The sequence below is a fragment of the Chanodichthys erythropterus genome, chromosome 10, assembly GCF_024489055.1.
Source record: "Chanodichthys erythropterus isolate Z2021 chromosome 10, ASM2448905v1, whole genome shotgun sequence".
Classification (NCBI taxonomy): domain Eukaryota; kingdom Metazoa; phylum Chordata; class Actinopteri; order Cypriniformes; family Xenocyprididae; genus Chanodichthys; species Chanodichthys erythropterus.
Window position 1 is genome coordinate 17316234 of NC_090230.1, and position 24505 is coordinate 17340738.

A 24505-nucleotide genomic window follows, 5' to 3' on the forward strand; every position below is an offset into this window, starting at 1 on the left:
TTTATGAGCAGTCTCAAGGCTGAGGCCAGCCACAGCTGACTGGGAAGCCTTCACCTTTGGAAAGCTACTGCTGCAGGCTTAAAGATGTAGGGCAGTGGCAGAGTCTTTTTTCTTGCTTTCCTGGTCTGCTCTCACCTTCAGGAGCTGATCTATCACATGCATGCAGGCCGCAGTAATGCATGTCATTACTCTGTGTGTAGTTTTATTGGACTTTTGGCTTCCTGGGAAGGATGATCCCTGGGGCCTTCGAGAGAGGAATACATGCATTTTAAAACCCAGCTTGAAACCCAGCACCGTCCTGCACCTACTTGAATGATTAGCGGAAGGGTATTATCAGGTCGGGGAGATAGGAAGGCACATCAAAGAGGTAAGCAAAGTCCTTCTTAAACATTTTGGGTAAACTTTACCTTGTGGAGGACCAAGATCTCACTAAAGCTGCCATTTTCAGCAAACTTGCTCCCTTTTTTGACTGATAAGGTGCTGGTACTAAAAGTTCCACTTGTTCCTTTTTGTCTCCTGCTTGTCTTAAAAAAGGAAACTCGAATATCACAGGATTGGGGGAAGGGTAATGTCATTTCCAAATAAGGTTTTCAAACCAGCTATCTGACAAGATGCAAAAAAAACCAAACAAACAAACAAAAAAACAACAACTAGTTGATCCTAAATTGTGGTCTACACTGGAAACTTCAGTTAATTTTATTAGTGCAGTTCTGAGAGTGGTTCCTCCAGTCTTCCGCTTGCTCTGATAAAAGAACCAACAACATTTCGGTGGAAAAAGGTGTATAAGTTAGTCTCGAAAGTTCAGATAAGGTTGTATGTAATCAAAAATGCTTTGTGTATTTGGAAAGCAAGGTACCTTCTCAATGGTGTATTGAGGTAGCGAGTTCCTATGTGGGTTGCGGATGTTAGCATGTTTGGGACCCAAAGCAAGCATTTGGGGTCAATCAGCATTGTAGCACCAATTCACTGTGGAACAATGGACCCATTTAGCAAAATGCTGAGACGACTGTAGTGTCTTGTCTCCACTCCATAGGTTTTGCCCCCTCTGTGTTTTTTCCTCATCAATGCACATTTGATCAAGTTGCGTTTGCCCCTGCTAGTCGATTAATCTTTGCCACCTTTCCAAGTCTTTGCTTGCTGCCCACTACTGTCTGGGAATCCCTCTGCGGCAGTACTCTCTGACAGGAACATAAGTCACAGGCTGCATTAAAAACACATTAAACTAGCGGATGGAATTAGGGAGGCCTCTCTCCTTATCTGACGGCGAACCACAGCGCACACCCCCTGCCTGAAGCACCTCGCGTTCCACCCCCACTGCATGTATCACCATCTGCCTCTGACAATCACATGACTTATGTATCCCTTCGATACACTCCCCTGCACTTCGGCCATGTGAACATTATGAATTTATGATATCTCAAAATAATCCAAGCTACGTTCCCACAACCCCCATTTCTCCGGGGCCCACAGTGTCACTTTTCCCCAATAGAGAGTGTGAGAAGTTTGGCTTGCAGTAATTTAATTTGCCATGACACGTAATGCTGCCATGCCCAGATGACTGCACTGAGAGAAATCAGTCAGAGCAGTCCATTAGTGGAGCAAACTGTGGCTCTGTTGATTGATAGCCAGAAATGAGACAGCAATTGCAATATTTTATGATTGAAGAAGGGCCGTGTGTAGGCCAGACAGATAGATAATGAAGCACTACCCCACTCATGCCCCTGCCTCCTGCATATTTACATTGTAGCTCGGCAGTAATAATCTTCGCTGTTGCATTTATTTTGAGTCTGGGTGTTTATGAAGTGCACAAAACCCCCAATCCCATTTAAATAAAGAATTATCATACTAGCTTAGAAGCAGTGCAAATTATGCATAGTCACAATCAGTAGGTTTGAAACATCTAGATTTATTTTATTTTATGCTTTTTGGAAGCTAAGTCAAAACATTATCTGCATGAATGTTGATGTAATTCAGGAGGATTTATGCACAATTCCGTTGTCAGTGTCGGCAACAGGGAAGCCAATTAAATTTAAGACCGATTAAACTAGTTAAATGGCACAAAGGTGGGAAGTTCTGTTGCTGTATCATTAGGAGTACTTTTTAACTGCAGTTTTACCTGTCGCTAGTTCACAAATCCCTTAAGTATTACTTACTGGGATATTAATCTCAGAGGTTCTTATTATTTGAGCCATCATCTCTCAGAGAAATTACAGCTAACACTAATTGGGACCATTGATTTTCTGTCAGCGAGGCTTAAGACATGCCAAACCTGCTAAAGCCACTGATAAATTGGTTATTGAGATATCTTAAGGGTAAAGCAATATCTAGATCAATGACTGAATTAACTATCTTGTTTCCTTTCTGGGAATCTTCAGCCTTTAAACATGAACGACTATAGGGAGTGTTCTCTTTGTACTCTATACACTTGCTAAATTATTGTCTAAAATGTAACTACGTTATGTTGAGCCTGGTTTTTTAGAAAAATGTACCTGTGAGAATGTTTCCGCGAGTCGCAAAATACGTACCAATACCACAGTTTCAATGAGAAATGTCCACTGAGTCGTGCTAAAAGCGTGTTCATTTTTTTATTGGAACAGATAAACGTGAATATGGTATGTTTTTTTTGTTTTTGTTTTTTACATTGGTTTTATACATATCATTTATACATATTTTAGCTTACATATATTTTTTGATCTCTCATCTTTGAGCTAATTTACCGTGACTCGTTTTTCACTGGATTCGTACCCAAGGCTTCCTCGTCCTGCTCAGCAAAATCCCCAGAGTTAAATCAGCTCTGCTCAGAGTAAAATGGTCCCACTCTATATAGTGTTAAAGTAACACTGAAGCAGAGTTCAAGTTAATGAGATAGTTAAGCAATTAATTAAGTGATTACTGACAATTAGTGATGAACGCCTGCTGTTAACAAGCAGAATCACTGAAGAAAAGAGAAACGCAAGAACTTCAGCTGACTCACTCAGTCATCACTTAATTAATTGCTTAATTATCTCATTAACTTGAACTCTGCTTGTTACTTTAACACTCTGTAGAAAGGGACCATATGTACTCTGAGCAGAGTTGATTTAACTCTGGGGATTTTGTGTGTAAGTACAACTCTGTACCAGCTGAGCTACCGAGCAAGCTTGTTATGTCAGAAATGTGAAACATATGGAGCCGGTTAAGTGATGCAAAGTCCAAATATATTTGTTTACAAATTGTGCACTTTAGTAAAAAGCGTTTTGAAGTCATAACTTAATATTGTGCAAGGAGACGTGAAAACAAGTCTTTATTAATCCATAATCTGACCCTGTAATCGTAACTGTGTATGAAAACGATTAAAAGCTCTTGCTGTTTTACTGCCTCTAGTGTTCATTTGTGTTGGAAACTGCAGTGATATGTACGTATTGGTATGTATTTTTGCGTCTCGCAAAAATGTTCCCACAGGTACGTCTTTCCATTCGACCATGTTAGAGCTGTTTTTTGTTTTGGTTCTTCTGTGTTTGATTAGTAAACCTGCATAAAAAAGTATTGGCTCTCAGGTATTGGTTGATATTGAACTAAAATTATTATAATACCAAAATGTATTAAAAGAGAGCTAAATAATAATAACTATTTGTGTGCTTAAAGTTACTCACCAGAATTAACATTTTACAGGGATTGCATGTGTATATAAATTGCAGCAGTGTCGAGATGAACGATTATCAATGCACGAATCAAAGAATGATGACAGTTTCTTACAGTTTTCCACAAATCATTTGTTTGTTATATTGCTTTATGTGGACAGAGACAAATCCTATAGAACAGTGAAATCACTCACAGTAGCATTAACTTCTCCGTCTTGCCCACACTCAACTACAGCATCTCACAGGAGACTGAGTCACCAACTCTCATTCAAAATAAATGATTTCAGGATGCTATGTCCCTGCTGATTGCTGTCAGTGTGAAGGCTCCTTAAGGCATTGAAAACCCTTGCGTTAGACAACTGAACTGACATGAAAGTTTAACACCTGTAGTACAAATGTCCTGTGCTTGTTCTGCTATTTAGGGAATTATCTACCTGTTATTTAGCTGTCATCCTTATTAAATATTCTTTTTTGTGGTCTAAGGAAAAATAACCGCATATGGGTTTTAAACAACATGATGGTGAGTAAATACTATCCCTTTAAGGCTCGCAGGCGTTGTGCATGATCAGCTACCTGCTCTGGTACTTGGCATTTAACGTGTCTTGTGTACTTTACTGTAAGTCACTTTGCTAGGAAGACATATGCTGAGAATATAAATGTAAATATAATATGCAAGTTGCACAGATTCTCTGCATGTGCCAAGAGGAATATACTGCGTCCAACCCAAGGTCAGTTTAAGCTGCTGGCTTGTAACAGGACATTGCGAACAAATTGAATGAATCTTTGCAGAATGAACAATGGAGGGATATATGAGCATTATCTCTGAAAATTTGTCACTATTATACGGAGATCAATCCTGAGTAATTTCCTCAGGGAATATTATGATTTGATTCAGGCACACCCCAAATCAGATTGAACTGATGTTTGTTGTAGGAGAATTAAGTTTATCGATAGCATGTTCAAAGCACATTTTTATCTGTTGACTTTCATACTAAAACACATGTAAAGTAATATCTAGCACTTGTTTGTTATTCAGTATTACATTACAAGGTTAATAATAATGATGCACAGATGATGAACAGTTACAAAATAAATCCTGACATATTGATCAGTATGAAACTGAAGGGGTTTGTTTTGTGATAATGGCCAAATTATTGTAAGTTATCCTGCTTATTACATGTCCATTTATTTACTCATTAAGTTGGCCATGAAATATTGATTTGAGCTGTAATTATATTATTATTTGAGAAGGAAAGACCATAGAGTGCTAGAAAAGACATGAAACTATACAGTGTTGGAGACTGGGCTTGTTAAATATTTGATCGCAAAATGAAGAGAGCAATGTTATAAATTTATGTTCAGATGTCTCTAACTATACGGCTAAAGCATAAATATAATTTTCTCCCTCATCATCTTAATTTAGTTCAGTAATATGGCTTATGTTGCAGTAAATCTAAAAAGTCGCTTTGTTTACATTTGTACAGACTGGAATATAAACACTTTTGTGAACAAAGGTAAATTAACGGAAATAATTTAATCAGTTTCTTTGGCAGCTTGTTTTACATATTTTCTCAAGTGTCTATAATCTTTAGAGACATTTATTATTGTTGATCATTTAATGATTTCCCTGCAGATAGTATATTATGCATAATTTCTCCAGAAACTTTACCTACGATATATTTGTATCTATAAGAACAGTTAATGCTACTACAGCAGAAGCAGAAAGTGAACACAATGACGTTTTAAGTGGTGTACAGAAAAAAGTAGTATGGTAATAATAGTCATATTTGGCTTTGAAAGCCAACAGGTAATGGCCGTGCAGAAATTGCATTTTCAGAACAGCTGTAATTGCTGAATTTAAGGGTTTCCTTCTAAATCATTCCACAAACTCATGCTGAATCAAATGTAAACATAGTTGGAAAGAAAATTTTTAATTAGAAAATTAATTTAATTAGAAAGTCACAATAACAGTCCATTCATATCAACGGCAGTTGCTTGGCTGTCTCAATCAGTCACGCTGGAATAAGCATGCGATGCTTTCTTTGTTAATTTAAGACATTTACACAAAGAACTGAATCATGATTTTGAGAAAAAACAATGTTTAGATTAAAACTTACTGAAAGAGAGTAATTTCCCTGAACAGATTTTATTGTGGAGAATTCTTCACTTTAAAAAATGCTGGGTTAAAAACAACCCAAGTTGGGTTGAAAATGGACAAACCCAGCGATTGGGTTGTTTTAACCCAGCAGTTGGGTTAAATGTTTGCCCAACCTGCTGGGTAGTTTTACTTAACTCAACTATTGTTTAAAAATTACAGTATTGCTTACTTAAAATGAACCCCAAATATCTTGAAAATTAACATGTATTAATATGTTTAATAAATGAACATTTTAATTTAATTTTAGATTCATTTTAAGTCAGCCATATAGTCATTTTCAAACAATAGTTGGGTTAAAAAAAACTACCCTGCAGGTTGGGCAAACATTTAACTGAATAGTTGGGTTAAAACAACCCAATTGCTGGGTTTGTCCATTTTCAACCCAACTTAGGTTGTTTTTAACCCAGCATTTTTTAGAGTGTTGTCTTCTGTGAGACAAGCTTTATTTGATTTGAGGAAACAAACTACATTTGGAGAATCTTTCCCGTCTCCTAGAATATTTCAAGCACCGCTAATGCATTACATTTCAAATTTGACCATATTTTTTGTTATTTGTTCTGGATTTTAACAATTCACAAATACCATTTTCTGATTCAGTCAAACAGCTGAACATCAGAGTTCTGTTTCAAAACATTACTGCCTATTTGGGAACTGCCATCTTAAGTTTCTGTAGTCTCCGACATTCGTATGCGATTGTCAAATTATATCCCCTAATGACAGTGGCACAGAACTTTCAATTTTGTGGTCTGAGTCATATTTGAATTTGAAAAGCAGTCTTACCATTTCAGCAGGTAATTCGAGTGCAGAAACCGCATTTTCAGAACAGCTGTAATTGCTGAAATGCAAGGAAAATCATTCCACTGACTCAAATTGTAACAATTTAACATAGTTGGAAAGTACGGTGACCGGTACATGTTCAGTTCACTTAGTTTTGTCGAGGCCACGACATATTAACGTAAAATATGTCATGGCCACAAAATATTAATTAGTGGGAAAGTCATATTAATTAATGTGAACATGACAATAAGTCATGGCCACGTGATCATTTTTCCGAGGTAATGACATTCTTATGTTCTGGCCTCGAGATCCTATGTTGAAGGAACGGCATCTTTTTTTCATGGCCACGGGTTAAATGCGTAAATAACCTGCGTGACCATATCAACCTGGAATTATCAGAAATGGATAGGCCTATAATAATATTTATTTTTAACTAGCCTAATAATGACAAAATGAGGGTGCAAATAAGAAATTAATGATAGCCTATTTATTATATTGCGCACGATGTTGCCTATAGACAGCATTCAAATGAAGTTTGTTATTATCAATAAATGATAAAAGAATATGTAAGAACATATAGACCTACAAGAAAACATTTTTATCCATCCCATCTCACAGCCTTTTAAATCCATTCACTGGTTGTGTCTATTTATTTATGCTTATTAAAACAGATAATATGAAATATGTTAAATTCTCATAAAGTGAATATATAGGCTAAAATATTTAAGATAGCCTACATATCTGTGAATGGATTTAAAAGAGATTTAGGATTATTTTTGTCTTTTTAGTGGTTTAAATATTCTTTTAAGGCCTGGTTTCACTAACAGGGCTTAGAAGGTGCTTCTCAATACTCAAATTGATGCTTCCTCGATTCCTCGCTCCTCCACCCTGGAAACCAATCAAAGAGAGCCATCTTGAAGGACATCTCAATTCTCTAATTGCACCACACGTTATGAGGAGTGAGGAAGAATCCTGATGAGCTGAGCGAGGATGCACAGGTGTATCCTATCCAGTCTTTCTTGTCAAAAAACCTGACACACTTGAAAATTCCACCCCCCTTCACATTTGTCACAATAATTTTCATTTATGATTTACCTTTGCCGTTTAAATGAACCATATATCTCACATATTTCAATATTCAATATTTTCATCTTGTTTTATTATTATTATTTATGAATTTCTTAAATAACCAAACTTCAACAACATAAGGGCAGATACCTTGATGATGCTGTGAAGTGACACTTGAGTATTCAAGAAAATTCTAATATACAAAAAGCTTCAATTTCTTCCTCATTTCCTTTCCTTGCATCCTACAAGGAAATGAGGATGCACAAATAAGAAATGAGAAGCACCCACAGCTTTCCTAATGTGTGCCAGTTTGTTCTCTTGGTTACTGATTACATTCACCTGTTGTTCATGTATTTTCCTCATTACCTCTCCTTGTGTATTTAAGCCCTTATTTCTCCATCGTTGTGTTTGCTGACCAGCAGTCCATAACAGTGCCTCCTTATTAGATTTCTGAAGCTCAACCAGCTGCACAGACTGTCAACACATTCTCAACTTGATTCACACGTTGGCGGTTAGGTTTAGGGGTCATGCGCATTTTTGTTTTTGTATGAAACGTACAATATGTTTTTTTGTCATTTCACATATTCTCATTAAATCAGGTTGGTATATTTATAATCAGCATTTCTTTCAACTTGTCATAACTTAATATTGTGCAAGGAGACGTGAAAACAAGTCTTTATTAATCCATAATCTGACCCTGTAATCGTAACTGTGTATGAAAACGATTAAAAGTCTTGCTGTTTTACTGCCTCTAGTGTTCATTTGTGTTGGAAACTGCAGTGATATGTACGTATTGGTATGTATTTTTGCGTCTCGCGAAAATGTTCCACTGGTACATCTTTCCATTCGACCATGTTAGAGCTGTTTTGTGTTTTGGTTCTTCTGTGTTTGATTAGTAAACCTGCATAAAAAAGTATTGGCTCTCAGGTATTGGTTGATATTGAACTAAAATTATTATAATGTCAAAAATGTATTAAAAGAGAGCTAAATAATAATAACTATTTGTGTGCTTAAAGTTACTCACCAGAATTAACATTTTACAGGGATTGCATGTGTATATAAATTGCAGCAGTGTCGAGATGAACGATTATCAATGCACAAATCAAAGAATGATGACAGTTTCTTACAGTTTTCCACAAATCATTTGTTTGTTATATTGCTTTATGTGGACAGAGACAAATCCTATAGAACAGTGAAATCACTCACAGTAGCATTAACTTCTCCGTCTTGCCCACACTCAACTACAGCATCTCACAGGAGACTGAGTCACCAACTCTCATTCAAAATAAATGATTTCAGGATGCTATGTCCCTGCTGATTGCTGTCAGTGTGAAGGCTCCTTAAGGCATTGAAAACCCTTGCGTTAGACAACTGAACTGACATGAAAGTTTAACACCTGTAGTACAAATGTCCTGTGCTTGTTCTGCTATTTAGGGAATTATCTACCTGTTATTTAGCTGTCATCCTTATTAAATATATTCTTTTCTGTGGTCTAAGGAAAAAATTACCGCATATGGGTTTTAAACAACATGAGGGTGAATAATTTCTATCCCTTTAAGGCTCGCAGGCGTTGTGCATGATCAGCTACCTGCTCTGGTACTTGGCATTTAAAGGATTAGTCTACTTTCAAATAAAATGTTCCTGATTATTTACTCTCCCCCTTGTCATCCAAGATGTTTATATCTTTCTTTCTTCAGTCGAAAAGAAATTAAGGTTTTTGATGAAAACATTCCAGGATTATTCTCCTTATAGTGGACTTCAATGGACTCCAAACGGTTGAAGGTCAAAATTACAGTTTCAGTGCAGCTTCAAAGGGCTTTAAACGATACCAGATGAGGAATAAGAGTCTTATCTAGCGAAACGATTGGTAATTTTTGAAAAAAAAAAAAAAAATGTATAAGCTTTTTATAAACAAATGATGGGCTTACTAAGGCGTAGGACATACAGCGTAATGTTTTTGTAGAATACGGAAAGCGGAAGCACATGCAAGGCTATCATTTGTGTTTATAAAGCATGTACAGTTGAAAATTAAAATGACCAATCATTTTACTAGAGAAGACCCTTATTCCTCATCTGGTATCGTTTAAAGCCCTTTGAAGCTGCACTGAAACTGTAATTTTGACATTCAACCATTTGGAGTCCATTGAAGTCCATGATAAGGAGAATAATCCTTGAATGTTTTCATCAAAAACCTTAATTTCTTTTTGACTGAAGAAAGAAAGACATGAACATCTTGGATGACATGAGGGTGAGTAAATTATCAGGAAATTTTTATTTGAAAGTGAACTAATCCTTTAATGTGTCTTGTGCACTTTAATGTAAGTCACTTTGCTAGGAAGGCATATACTGAGAATATAAATGTAAATAGAATATTATTTATGACATCTCAATTCTCTAATTGCACCACACGCTACGAGGAGTGAGGAAGCTTCCTGATGAGCTGAGCGAGGATGCACAGGTGTATCCTATCCAGTCTTTCTTGTCAAAAAACCTGACACACTTGAAAATTCTCCTCCCCCTTCACTTTTGTCACAATAATTTTAATTTATGATTTACCTTTGCCATTTAAATGAACCATATATCTCACATATTTCAATATTCAATATTTTCATCTTGTTTTATTATTATTATTTATGAATTTCTTAAATAACCAAACTTCAACAACATAAGGGCAGATACCTTGATGATGCTGTGAAGTGACACTTGAGTATTCAAGAACATTCTAATATACAAATAAGCTTTCCTTCAATTTCCGCCTCATTTCCTTTCCTTGCATCCTTCAAGGAAATGAGGATGCACAAATAAGAAATGAGAAGCACCCACAGCTTTCCTAATGTGTGCTAGTTTGTTCTCTTGGTTACTGATTACATTCACCTGTTGTTCATGTATTTTCCTCATTACCTCTCCTTATATTTAAGCCCTTATTTCTCCATCGTTGTGTTTGCTGACCAGCAGTCCATAACAGTGCCTCCTTATTAGATTTCTGAAGCTCAACCAGCTGCATGGCCATGATACGCACACTGGCAGTTAGGTTTAAGGGTCATGCACATTCTTGCTTTTGTATGAAACATACAATATCTTTTTTTGTCATTTCACATTTTCTCATTAAATCAGGTTGGTATATTTAAACAACATTTCTTTCAACTTGTCTGCCATTCTTTTCAACTGCATGATACATACAATTCTGCCTTATTATTTGGTCTTAACAATGTTGAAAGTCCACTTATGACATTTAGTGCTCCCTATGTGGACTTCTCACTAGGTTTTGAGAACTGAGAACTGGTCCTGCATTACAATTGGCAGGATGATTCAACATTTACATTAAATTAATCGCATGCATTAATGCATTAATTTTGACAGCCCATGTATATATATAATATAATATAATATAATATAATATATAATATAATATAATATAATATAATATAATATAATATAATATAATATAATATTTTATATATATATATGAGGAATGAAGACCAAAGATAATCAGTCAGCCCAGCCTGCAGCTTTGCTATGTTCCAGAACAGGAAACCAAGTTGCCTTGAGGTAGCCATCTTTAGATGTACTTTTGGGGCTGGTTCCTTTGATGAGGAAAGAGGGACTCAGCAATATCCATCTTGCTGGGTAGAAAGAGCTAAATATACAACCAAACTTTTGTGCAAAGCATTATATTTCAGTTCTTTTAACAATATTCACAACTTAAGATGTTGTGTTATGCTTCCTCATGAGTATAAATACATTATGCAAGGCTCAAACTCAGCAGGATTTCTAAAAAAAAAAAAAAATAATAATAATATCAGCTGAACCATAGTAATGCTGTTCACAATTACAGCTGGAGTCCTGCAGAGGGTGAAGGCAGCGTGAATGACATGAATGTGAGTTTTTCCTTTGCCATTTTTGCCTATTAGGATTCTAGAGGTATTTTGAAGTCTGCCAGTAATGTGAAACAATGCATCCATAATCAAGGACATACGACTTGAATGGACGCCATTCAAAAGAGCTCTCCCGCATTGTATTGTGGTGATTAGGAGACGCTACAGCCGAATTCAATTTGAGTTTCTTTTCCACAGTACGTGACACTTCTCCAGGAGATAAAAATGATGGGGCTGTGTGGCGCTTTGTGTATTCCCTGAATTCACTAATTGCAGCCACCATCTCTGCCTGGAGACGGCCGAGCTATTAAAAGTTTATCGCTGAGTAATCGTTTCGCAGGCCCCAACTTTAATGACATTGGATGTTAAAAGCCAGTCCAGCAGTGTAAAATCACTCAAAGCAGACTAATCATGCTAATTATGTCTGCCTCAGAAATAGCTTTCATTGAAAAACATGTCATGACTACGTACACCTCTGACTTACATGTACTGTTTTCCTCCCAAGTCAATTTGTTTAAATTTTTACAACATCTGGTGAGATTTTTAGTGAGTATGAGGGTTGTAACAATGTTGAGGTGTTTTTTTTTTCCCTGATTCCTTTTAATTTGTTTTTAGATGTCACATGCTGTATGTTTCTTTATCAGAAAGAAACTTAGGGGTGAATTCACTAACAATAAATTGACCCTACGCCAGAAGTTTGATTGACAGGCAATCTAACCAGTCATAACACAGAATCCGCCATTTTGTCCGACAAAGCAGTCAGGGGAGTTCATTCATGTTTATTTGATGCTATAAATGAACTAGAAGAGATGATTGGTTCACGAGGCACTACAGAGATATGTCAAGACACATTAAAAAGCCACAAAATGAAAAAAATTGAGACTTGTTTCATATCAAAAGTAACCTGCTCTGTCTTGTCTGTCGAGGCGTTGTATTTTTCACTGCGTGAGAACATGATGCGTGGCGAGAGATCGGCGTGGCTTGTAGGACATAGCAACAGTAATTAAAGGGGGCGGGTCTTTGCGAACGGTCAATTGCGCTGTTGGTAGCATTTATTTGTTGGTCCTCGTCGGCTTTTTTTCAGCCGATTCGACGTGTAGAATCGGCGTCGGAGCTCGTCGGGCCATCTGATCATTCTGATATGCTGTTCAGCAATTGCCACCTGCTGGTTCAGAAAGGCATTTCATCTTATGCAGGCACAGAACAGACGTGCTACTTGGCCGTCGACTGTCGAGCGTTTGTTTGGTGTGTCAGGCCAACTTTAGACAGAGACGCTGCCGACATGAGCCCCATGCAAACCCACAGTCTGCATTCGTCGCCACTAGTTTGTCAGTGTCGGCTTGGTGTGTTTCTGCCTTAATGGGATTATGCACAGGGTTGTCAGGTTTGTGTGACAAAACCAGTCCAAATGCTATTCGAAACCCACCCAATCTCATCCAAAACTAGCCCAATCATCTTACAAGGGTCGTTTCAACCTGCAGACTACAAAAAACAACCTAAGGCAACAGTGTAAAAGTAGCCGCGGACTTGGCAACACTGATTATGCAAGCCAGGTAACATTCAAAAAAATCTGCTTAACGCAATTTGTGCATTGAACACCTAGATTAGTGAATGATGCAGGTTTGCTCCAAAATATTAAGTTAAAGTGCCACAACTGTTTAGTTAATGTGCTTTATTATTAGGACATTCGTAGGATTAGGAGTCCTCCCAAAAGGATTGACGCTTTGATTCAGAGGTGTTGAGAATCCACTACCTTGATTTCTAAACTACTACACTTCCCAGAATAGCATTAAGAGCTAGTAGATGTGATTTATTCTACCCAGAGGCTCAGATCATTTAATTCAGTTCACCAGATTTATTCACTTATTTATTTAGAGACTGACTGTTTACATCATTGCCTCGGTCAGACTGTCAGTATAAAATTTGATTTATTGCATATCCGATTGAAATTCGATCATATTTAGCAAGTGTGAATGGCAAAAAAACAAATAAACAAACAAAAAAACCACATGAAATGTGATTAGGGTGAATTAGGGTTAGAGAACAACCTGAGCATACCAGCCTCTTACGTTTCTGCCGCTGCCCCACAAGACACAGTAGTCCAGCACGGGGGCTACACATTTACGACATCTGTATTGCAGACACTCCATGTTGTTGTTGTTTTTGGCATATACCTACCAACACAATATCATTGCCATAAAAACCAATGCAGATATTCCAGAAAACAAAAGAGCGGCATGGGACACACAAATCGAAATCAGGGGTGCCTTTCCCGAACAAACTCCTGAACATATCTCGCTGCTTAACTACCATAGTACGATGCATTGTTAAAGAAATACACTAACTAGTTTCAAATGTTTCCCGAAACCATTATTGAAACCATATTGTTGCAAATTTTCCATTCAGCCATGTTTTTTATTACCTTTCTGGACATGGACAGTATACCGTACATACATTTTCAATGGAGGGACAGAAAGCTTTCGGACTAAATCTAAAATCTTAAACTGTGTTCCGAAGATGAACGGAGGTTTTACGGGTTTGGAATGACATGAGGGTGAGTCATTAATGACATAATTTTAATTTTTGGGTGAACTAACCCTTTAATAGGGGTGTAACGGTACACAGAAGTCATGGTTCGGTACGTACCTTGGTTTTGGGGTCACGGTTAGGTACGATTTCAGTACAATAGAAAAAAAAATGGTCACACTTTACTTAAAGGGATAGTTCACCTAAAAAAAATACTGTGGAAGTCAATGGTGCCCCAGAACTGTTCAGTTTCCCACATTCTTTAAAATATTTTCCTTTGTGTTCAACATAGCAAAAAATTTATACAGGTTTGGAACAGCCTGAGGGTGAGTAAATGATGACAGAATTTTCAACTAACCCTTTAAAGGTCCAATTAACCATTAGCCATGACTTTTGCCTCAATAAACCCCTAATTACTGCTTAATAGTTAGTAAGGTAGTTGTTAAGTTTAGGTATTGGGTAGGATTAAGGGTTGTACAACATTTTGATGCCATTTCTAATGAGAAATTACTACTGTAGTAATTAAATATTTGTTTAGTTATCACCAAAGCTCAAGCTATTTTGCGGTAGATCATTAAACCGTTACGCTGCCTGAGTCTGTCTGAAATCAGTTTTGTGAGGTGCCTTCATGCCCAAACACTGCCTAATAGGGCAGCAAGGCAACAAGTCAGCTTCCTAGGTTTTCGGACGCAGCCCTCATTTTATACGCTGTTCTTCTTCTGATGTTTTACCTGTTGTGGCAGTTAGCAAACTGCACTACATTACCGTGCATGCCCCCTTCTGGATTGGAGCGTGGATCGACTGTATTCATTGTCTGATTACATGCACCTAACTGTACCGTATGGTTTGGAATGAATACATGTACCGTTACACCCCTAATTATTAAATATCCTGACGCATCCAAGCTTTATAATGGCAGTGAACGAGAAGTATGAAGCTCAAGAAAGTGCATCCATCCACATCCATCCATCATAAACATGAAAGAATTAACAATGAGCCATTGTAGCCTATATTTATACATTCACATTAGCCTAAAGCATTAACTAATCTTAATGAATAACCTTATTGTATAGCATTACTAATTTGTTCAGAAACACAGTTCTTATTCAGCACTAATTTAAAATATTTCAAAAGAAAAAGCAGCTAAATGATATCTTGACAATTGTACGATCAATAATAACAAAGTAAAGTATAATTTATTCCAAATGTCTGGAATCGAACAGACGTTTGTCAGTTTCGTAGCTGCATTGCAGTATATAAATCAGTGGATTCTAAAGATTCATCATACGGCTGGTGCGTTTTAACCAGCCTGCGGCTTTTTGTGCAGATAAAACTACTTTTCAACACGGAATAAAAAACACTCAAGTCAATAATGGACCAGGCTTTTTTTTCACGCTAGTGTCAGAGTTAGAGAGTGATAATAACTATGAAATGGGAGCCGGGATGAAAGTACTCCTAACGAGGGAGTGCGGATTGGACTCCGGGTTCTGACTTCAAACAGCAGATTGATTTTCCTGCAAGTGTGGTCAATTACAGTATGCCTGCTTTCACTGTTCTCGACATAGGTACCATGGAAACGAACAGAGAATTGGACATGAGAGGAGTCCCACTAGCATTATCTTTATTGTACTAAAACTGTTATTATCTCAAGAAACCCTGTGACAAGACACTGACTGACACTGCTGGACAACAGTTATCTGAAGGGTTTCTATGGGGAACATTTTGTAATTTTATTTTTTGGTGCATATAAACATACATTATAATTCAAAGGTTTGGTGTCGGTGTGATTTTTTAAATGTTTTTTTTTAACTCTCTTGCTCATCAAGACTGCATTTACTTGACCAAAATGACAGTAATATTACTACAATTTTAAACAACTATTTTCTATCTGAATATATTTTAAAGGTGCCCAATAATGTTTTTTCACAAGATGTAATATAAGTCTAAGGTGTCCCCTGAATGTGTCTGTGAAGTTTCAGCTCAAAATACCCCATAGATTTTTTTTAATTAATTTTTTTAACTGCCTATTTTGGGGCATCATTAACTATGCACTGATTTTTTCAGCGCGCCGCCCCTTTAATTCACGTGCTCCCTGCCACACGAGCTCTCGATTATATTACAGCACATTTACAAAGTTCACACAGCTAATATAACCCTCAAATGGATCTTTACAAGATGTTCGTCATGCATGCTGTATGCATGCTTCGAATTATGTGAGTAAAGTATATATTTTGATGTTTATATTTGATTCTCTATGAGTTTGAGGCTGTGCTCGGATAACGGCTAATGCTACACTGTTGGAGAGATTTATAAAGAATGAAGTTGTGTTTATGAATTATACAGACTGCAAGTGTTTAAAAATGAAAATAGCGACGGCTCTTGTCTCTGTGAATACAGTAAGAAACAATGGTAACTTTAACCACATTTAACAGTACATTAGCAACATGCTAACGAAACATTTAGAAAGACAATTTACAAACATCACTACAAACATCATGTCAGTTATTATTGCTCCACCTGCCATTTTCGCTGTTAATCTTGCTTGCTTACCTAGTCTGTTGATTCACCTGTGCAGATCCAGACGTTACTGGCTGCCTTTCATAAAGTTGGGAACATGGGCTGGCATTATGCAAATATTGGGGCGTACACCCCGACTGTTACGTAACAGTCGGTGTTATGTTGAGATCCGCGTGTTTTCCGGAAGTCTTTTAAACAACTGAGATTTACATAAGAAAGAGAAAGCAATGGAGTTTGAAACTCAATGTATGTCTTTTCCATGTACTGAACTCTTGTTATTCAACTATGCCGAGGTAAATTAAAAATTTTAATCTAGGGCACCTTTAAAATGTAATCAATTCATGTGATGGTCTGTTTTCAGCATCATTACTCCAGTCTTCAGTGTCACATGATCCTTCAGAAATCATTCTAACATGCTGACTTGACGCTCAAGAAACCTTTCCGAAACTTATTATTATCAAGGGTGAAAACAGTTGTGTGGATTAATTTTTATTTATTTATTTATTTATTGTGGAAACCATGATACGATTTTTCAAAAGACTAGCATTTATTTGAAATAGAAGTGTTTTGTAACATTACAAAGCTTTACTGTCACTCTTGATCAATTCATTGCACTCTTGATAATAAAAGTATACATTTCTTTAGTTGTTTGTATCTGTAGCTAAGCTATATGTAAATAGGCTAGCAGAATCTTAAAAAGAAGGTACATCTGTAGATACAGGCCATGTTCACAGCAGCAGAATACGAATAGTTTGAAGTGGGATTTTTGTTTGAAGCACTGAAATCTCATCGCAGGTTTCTTATTTATCATTAAATGATAGGAGAAACTGTCAGCAAAAGACCTTTTTAATTAAAAAAAAGAGGCAAATGTACTTAGAAACTAAATCCAGATGGTCCTGATAATCATTTGCACTTCTTGTATGAACGTAATTATCATCAAAGCTCAACAAGTCTGAATGTGCCATCATGATGGTTCCAACCAGTCTTTAAATATCACACCTTTAATATATATATATATATATATATATATATATATATATATATATATATATATATATATAAAATTAATTAGGTAAATGTATTAAATGGCTTGATGGTGTTGTTTTTTTTTAACACAACAATCTAATTAATTAGAAATACAATAACATGTTCTATGAACCTCAAAGGCTTTGTAAACACTTGCACATTTCTAAAGTTGTCAGGGTTGATAGATGCAGCACAAATTCAAAAGTTGACTTTTGAGAGGTAACACGCCTGATGTAAACAGACAAGTCTATGTTTTTGATTTCCCCGAACTGTCAATCTTGTTGCCAAGTTTAGCCTGAACCCTCTCACCCTACGCAGAAGAGACAGAGGTGTTAAATGATCGATGTACAATGTAGGTCGAAGGCCTTCCACAAACAGATCTCTGAGCTAAGCTTTTGAATATTTCGGTGGTATTTCTGATTGACGGGCTCAGCTGTGATCGCGACTCCGTGAGATGAGAGGTCAGGATTAGTCAGACTTTGTAAGGAGTTATAAGGCGGGCCGACCAATCATAGCCCATCCTCGAGGATATCACGAAGACAGATGCCTTTTCTCGGAAACGACACCCTGTCAGAGCTGTGAAACGTGTACAACTGATTGTAAATTGCCTTCCTGTCACACTTTGAATTTAATCACCTGAGTATGTTGCTCGGTTACATGCGAGAGATGATTTTTATTGGGAACGACGAACAGTCGGGTTCCCTCGGGGCGACCTGGGGTTAGGCGTCTTGCTCAAGGGCACGGTTGAGGTAGGGGAGCTCAGGAATTTTGCAAACTTTGCATTACCGCCACAGTTTGATTGGCTATGGCATCCAGGTCTTTCCACATGACAGAAACAGAAAATCCAAGTGGAAATATGCAAAGAAAGGACAATCGCTAGAATAATCACATTGCTGTCGGACACACATCAAAGCAAAACGCCCTAAGACATTATGTCTTCGTTTCGGCCTGTATAAGATATGCAGCTCATTAAAACTACAATAGGCTCATCTTATAGCAGTAATGTCAAGATACATTTTCATCAGCCATAAAGAAGAAAAGTAAGAGATGTCAGGATGTGTTGAACATTTGTGACTGTTTCTTTAGATTACACAGTCGTGTTTGACGCAGTGGCTTTTTCCTGAGGGAGTGCCGGAGTACCTAGCCATCAACAGTGAGGAGAGAAAGACATTACGGGAGCAGTGCACCATAAATGAAAAATCTGTCATTATTTATTCACCCTCATGTCGTTCCAAACCTGTATGCTGTTATTTTGTTGTGCAAATATGTACACAGCTTCTTTCCATTCTTTTTTCCAACAACAGTTCACAGTCCATACAATTATGTGTCATGTTTCATGTCTTTTACATGTACATCACACAGATCTGTGAAAATGTCTAAAAACGCTGTATTACGCATGCCAGACAGGTAGTTGGCGATGTCACTTTGTAAAGAAAGATTACACACTCGTGCCAAACGCGCATACGGTATCCATCTAATTTTTACAGTTCTTATTATTTCCCAATATCAGCTTATAAATCGTAAGTCTGGCACATTTACAGAAAAACTTTAATTCCGCATTGACAGATAAGGTGGATAGACTAAACACGTAATACGCATGTGCATGCCGTCACCATTTTCACAGAGTCGTGTTTTTGCCGTTTACACAGAGACGACTAGCGGTATAATTTTCAAAAACGTACATTTTGAAACCCATTTTCAAAAGTTTGGGTTTTCTGGCCACCAAAACGCAGTTGTGTAAATTAACAGCCAAAACACATAAAAAGTTGTTGAGTAAACAACAGCCCCTCGGTTTATGTGCTTTCCGGGAATCGAACCCACAACCTTCCCCTCTAAATCTCATTCTCCATTCCGCATATTCGATCTTGCACTACACTGAACTGTAAGGAGTTTCAGTTTGTTAAAGCTGTGATTCAACAAAATATTTAGAATCTTGTTTTTGTTGTTGTTGTTTTTTTGGTTTGTTTGTTTTTCAGTTTGTTGCAGCCACAATTCAGCTCATAAAAACAAAATAAATATATATTGAGAAGGGAAATATATCCTTTACACTAAACTGTTTTGTTTTTCAGTCAATGATTCAGCTCATAAAAACAAAACAAAATCTAAAATCTAAACATAATTAGCATTTACAAACTGTTTAGTTTTTTTTTTTTTCAGTTTTTGCAGCCAACAATAACAACAACAAAAATAGAATCTTAAAGTAATTTGCATTCACACTAAGCTGTTTGTTTTTCAGTTTTTTTGCAGCAATGTTTCAGCTTTTTCTTTTTTTTTTTTTTTTTTTAGAATATAAATATAATTCCTACTTACAATAAACTGTTTTGTTTTTCTGTCAACTATCTCGGTGATTGGATATGGATGGATATGGCAATGTTAATGTACTTCTGACTGCTGAGAAAACCAAGAACATGTTCATCGATATGTCACGAAATCAGGAAGCAGTCCCATGTACGATTGTCGATGATCATTCGACCGAATTGGTCGAAAGTTATAAGTACCTATGCACTATTATCGATGATAAATTACATTTTGTAGAGAATAGTGATAGACTGTGTAAGATGAGCCAACAAAGACTTTATTGTCTGCGGAAATTTGCCAAATTTCGAATTTAACATTTTCATTGATTTGTTGGTTTGGTCAAACAAAAGAATGCACTATCAAAGGTTGTAAATAACTGCAGTAAAGTATTGGGTGCGAAATTGCATGGGTTGTCAGTTTTGTTTAATATTCAGGTGATAAAGAAAGCACATCACATTATATCTGACATATTTCACCCTCTGATGCATTTCAGACCCTCCCCTCAGGATCTTTTGACTACTCTCAAAGTGTATGATTACAGGAAAAATATATATGTTTGTATTGACCATTGATGGAGCATCAGATTTTGTGTGAAAACAAATCATAAAAGTGGTTAATTTTGTTTAAAAATCTTATAAATGTATGAGGTGGTGAGGGGGGCCTTTTACCCCACACATGGGGTAAAAGGCACACAGTATTCATACAAATACTTTAGCTAAAATAATATATTTTTAATAATGTCTAGGTTAATATTTGTTGAAAAGAATCACTTTAGCAAAGTTTGAAATATTTTCTGTTTATTTTGATAAAATAATTAATTTTTGTTCAATAAATATACTGTTATTAAAATAAGCCTATGTTAATATAAAGATATATTTAAAAAAATACAGAAAAAAAATTACTTTAAAAAGTAAAGATTCTGAAAGCATTGAATGAGATCCCATAATATTTATTATAGATTTATAGTAGTAACAATAAATAATATTTTATTATATGATTAAGATAATATTTTTAAATGTGATTGTTTCATTATAAATATGGGTATTATCTCTAAGATTGATATATGATATTTGCCATCTGAATCTAACCATGTCATGTCAACAAATGGTATAGTCAGCAAACTATTAATTATCATGTTTAATATGGTGCCTTTTGCCCCAACAGCAGCGGCTTTTTACCCCAAATACCATACTTTTACATATTCTTCCGTTATTGAAAAACTGTTGCTTGAATTACCTAGAACAAAACTGAAAATCATTAAGAAGACCTTTGTCTGAAAATACAAACATTAATTTAATCGATTCTCATTTGCTACTTAAATCAACAACATTTAAAAAAACGTCAAATATTAGGCAAAGCATGCTGGGAATTCTAAACTCAGCTTACTACAATGAAATTGTATGTTCAAGCAACTTTTTTTCTGTTAAGTAAAATGAACTTTCATTATTATTTGAGTGAAACAAACTAATTTAATTTAATTAATTTCACTGTTTTTTTTTTTTTTTTTTTACAGTGTAGACATGCATATATCCACACATATGGATGAACATAGACAGAACGGGATAGGACAAATCAGGACAAGATGTACCACCAATACATATGTACTGTTGTTTCTCTAAAGACGGTATGTTTTAATATCTATGTGTGCCTGGGCTGCCACACTGAATGGTAAAGGTCCAAATGTATGTTATGAAACAAACTGAGATGCTTATACAAAAAAAAAAAAAAAAGAGGCAAGGAAATGTTATTTTCTCTTGCCCGTTTTAGGGCAAAGAATTGCATGTCGTAGATTATCAGGAGACTCCACGGCAGACTCAACTCGCTGTCCTGCGCAAGAGCTGCTAAAAGCAGGCCATGAACTCCTGGGAGGTGCCGTCCCGGGGTGCTCCGCGCAGCTCGATGGTGTGTTGTCATTGTGTCAGAAAAATTACAGATGTGTCGGAGATGGGTGACTCACAGTTCAGTGTTGCAAAAAGTCTTTTACAGTAGTTGGATGTTTTAAAATGAAGGAATATTGGACAGAGAGAGAGAGAGAGAGAGAGAAAGAGGTGCTAGAGCTATTTATATGCACCCTGTCGAGGTCTGCTCTTCCTTCCCTGTCTTTAAAGGTCAGGCTCATTAAAGATGCGCTCCATGTATTGGATCTGCAGTGCCGAAGTATTGCAGCCACTCAAAAAGAGCATTTATTGATATAGTGCAGAGTGTAATAGAAGAAATTCTTTTGTATGGCCATCCTTGCTCATTCACACCAATGATATGCATGGTATGAGTTTGACGCCTCGGATTATGTCTTTTTGAAAACATTATTTTACTAATGGAATGAACTGGGATAATCCTTTTCCTCTGATTCACTGTCATCCCAGCCGATTTTCTACAGCATATAATCTATTTAACTGGATTTAATGACCCTCAAAATGGGGTTCACTGACCATTTCTTGGAATGCTTAGGGAATAGAAAGTATTAATCCTTAATAGTTTTAACAAAATCAATTTTGAATAGTTTGATGGACCAATTTGGTCTGCAACATATTTTTTATGTTTTTTTATTTGCAGTTTTAAGCATATTTTTAAGCAAAATTTATATATAGCTATAGTCTATGGCTAAAAAATATGCTAAAACTATCTGGGTTAAATTGCCGTTCATTTGTAAAGATTAAACACATTTCTGAAATGTTTAGTTTCTAAGGCTACACTTAAAAGTACAGTAAATGGATCCATTATTGCTGATAACAACACTGCAAAAATATTCTCCTATTCTTAGCAAGAGTTTTTGTCTAATTTTGCAGTTAAAATGTCTGAAAATTTACTTGAGAGGCAGCTCTGCATAAGAGATTGACTATTTTTAAGAGAATGCATCTTTAATGTGTGTATTTTGTCTTATTTCTTAGACTTGTTTCACTTATTTTTAAATATTAACAAAACACACTATTTAAAGCTGCAGTCCGTAAGTTTTACCTCTTTGTCGCCATCTCTGTTTGAAACCTGCAATTGCAGTTATTTGCAGAATTATCATCTTTACGTGGGTTGTGCATCGGTACGGCTCCTGAGCGCGGATGAATCTAATATTTTCTGTCAATCGCCACATTGGTGTGGATACTGAACTTTGGAATCACAGAGTCTACGTCTTGAAGTATGACCAAAATAAGAATTTTCACTACAATTACAATTGCGCTTCCAATGGTGTTTAAATCTAACGATTGCTTAGCTCAGTTCAAATTATTATTTTTGTTATACTTTGTTCTCAAATTGTTAATGTTAACAACATCAGCATTGCATGACTGTGTATTTAGTGTGTATTAGCATTACCTGTAGATTTCAATTTCTGTAGTGGAAAAGTCTTTTGCTTTTGACTATGGGTGCATCTCCAGTTGTCACTGATGATTGCCATTTGGATCTTTATGGATTACAATCTGCCATCAAAATGATCAGTTTAATTATTGCAGCTGCTGTGAGAAAAGGCTATAAATGATCCACTCCCTGCAGCATCCTCACATGCCATATAGCCTACTAGCTGAGACTTGTTCTTTATGTAAACAGACGTGACGTAATGACACAAAGACAAATGGCTGCATGCTCGAATTTCCTGTGGAAACCCACCAGTACTGATTTTATTATAAAACATTTTATTATAAAACAATACCATTTTTTAAGGACCGAGTATGTAATGATGGGTCAGTAGACAGTGGATCCATTTGCAGCTTTATTAAGAATGCAATGGTAAACAGACAGGGGCAAGACAGTACCGTGAACAGGGACAGGCAAGGGTCGAGGCTGGCAGCAATGGGACAGAGTCAGGTCACAGGCAAGGATTGAGACAGGCGGCAAACAATCACAGGGTCAAAGAACAGGCAGTAGTCAAGGCAGGTGGCGGAGGTTCGGCAGAGATAAATGGTCCAGGTAATAACAGAAAATCAATCCACAAAGAAACGTTCAGAAATGATCACTTACAGCAAATCAAGACTTTGCGATAGTGTGTGTGTGTGTCTTAAATAGTGTGAGTGTGATGAGGTGCGGAAGTGATCAGTCCCAGAAATGCGGGCCTATGGGAATTGGAGTCCAGATGGTAGTGAGTCAGTATTCGGGTGATGGCTCCCTCCGGTGGTCCGGAGGATGCACCGGGGGAGCTGTATTCAGAGTAATAAGAGTATCAATACTTTTTTTAGAAAAAAAAGTATTGGTACTCTTATTACTCTGTACCAGGGGCGGAGCCAGACATTATAAACATTCGGGGCTTAGCCCAAATCTATATTTGACCAATGACATTTAATTTTCTGTTGACAGTTTTACTGACATAAAAGGAGCTTTTGTATTAGTATTCTTGTTCCAAAAATGTACATTATTTGGCACTGTTATTTTTTGTTAAGTAATTAACTTTACTGAGTGTATCTCCTCTAGGGGGGCCTGGGGGCATGCCCCCCTGGAAGAAAATGTTGTACATTTTAAGGTTAAATGCATCAATCTGGGGCACTTTGAGAGCTCAAATCTGAGAGCTTAAACCCATACAGTGTGTAAATTGAACAAAAAAACAGCGTTGACTTGTACCTAGACATTAACAAAGGTTCAAACATCTTTTTAGTTGTGATATAGAGTCTCAGTCTGCATTGTGTTTTAGGATGCCAAACAATTATTACAATAAAACA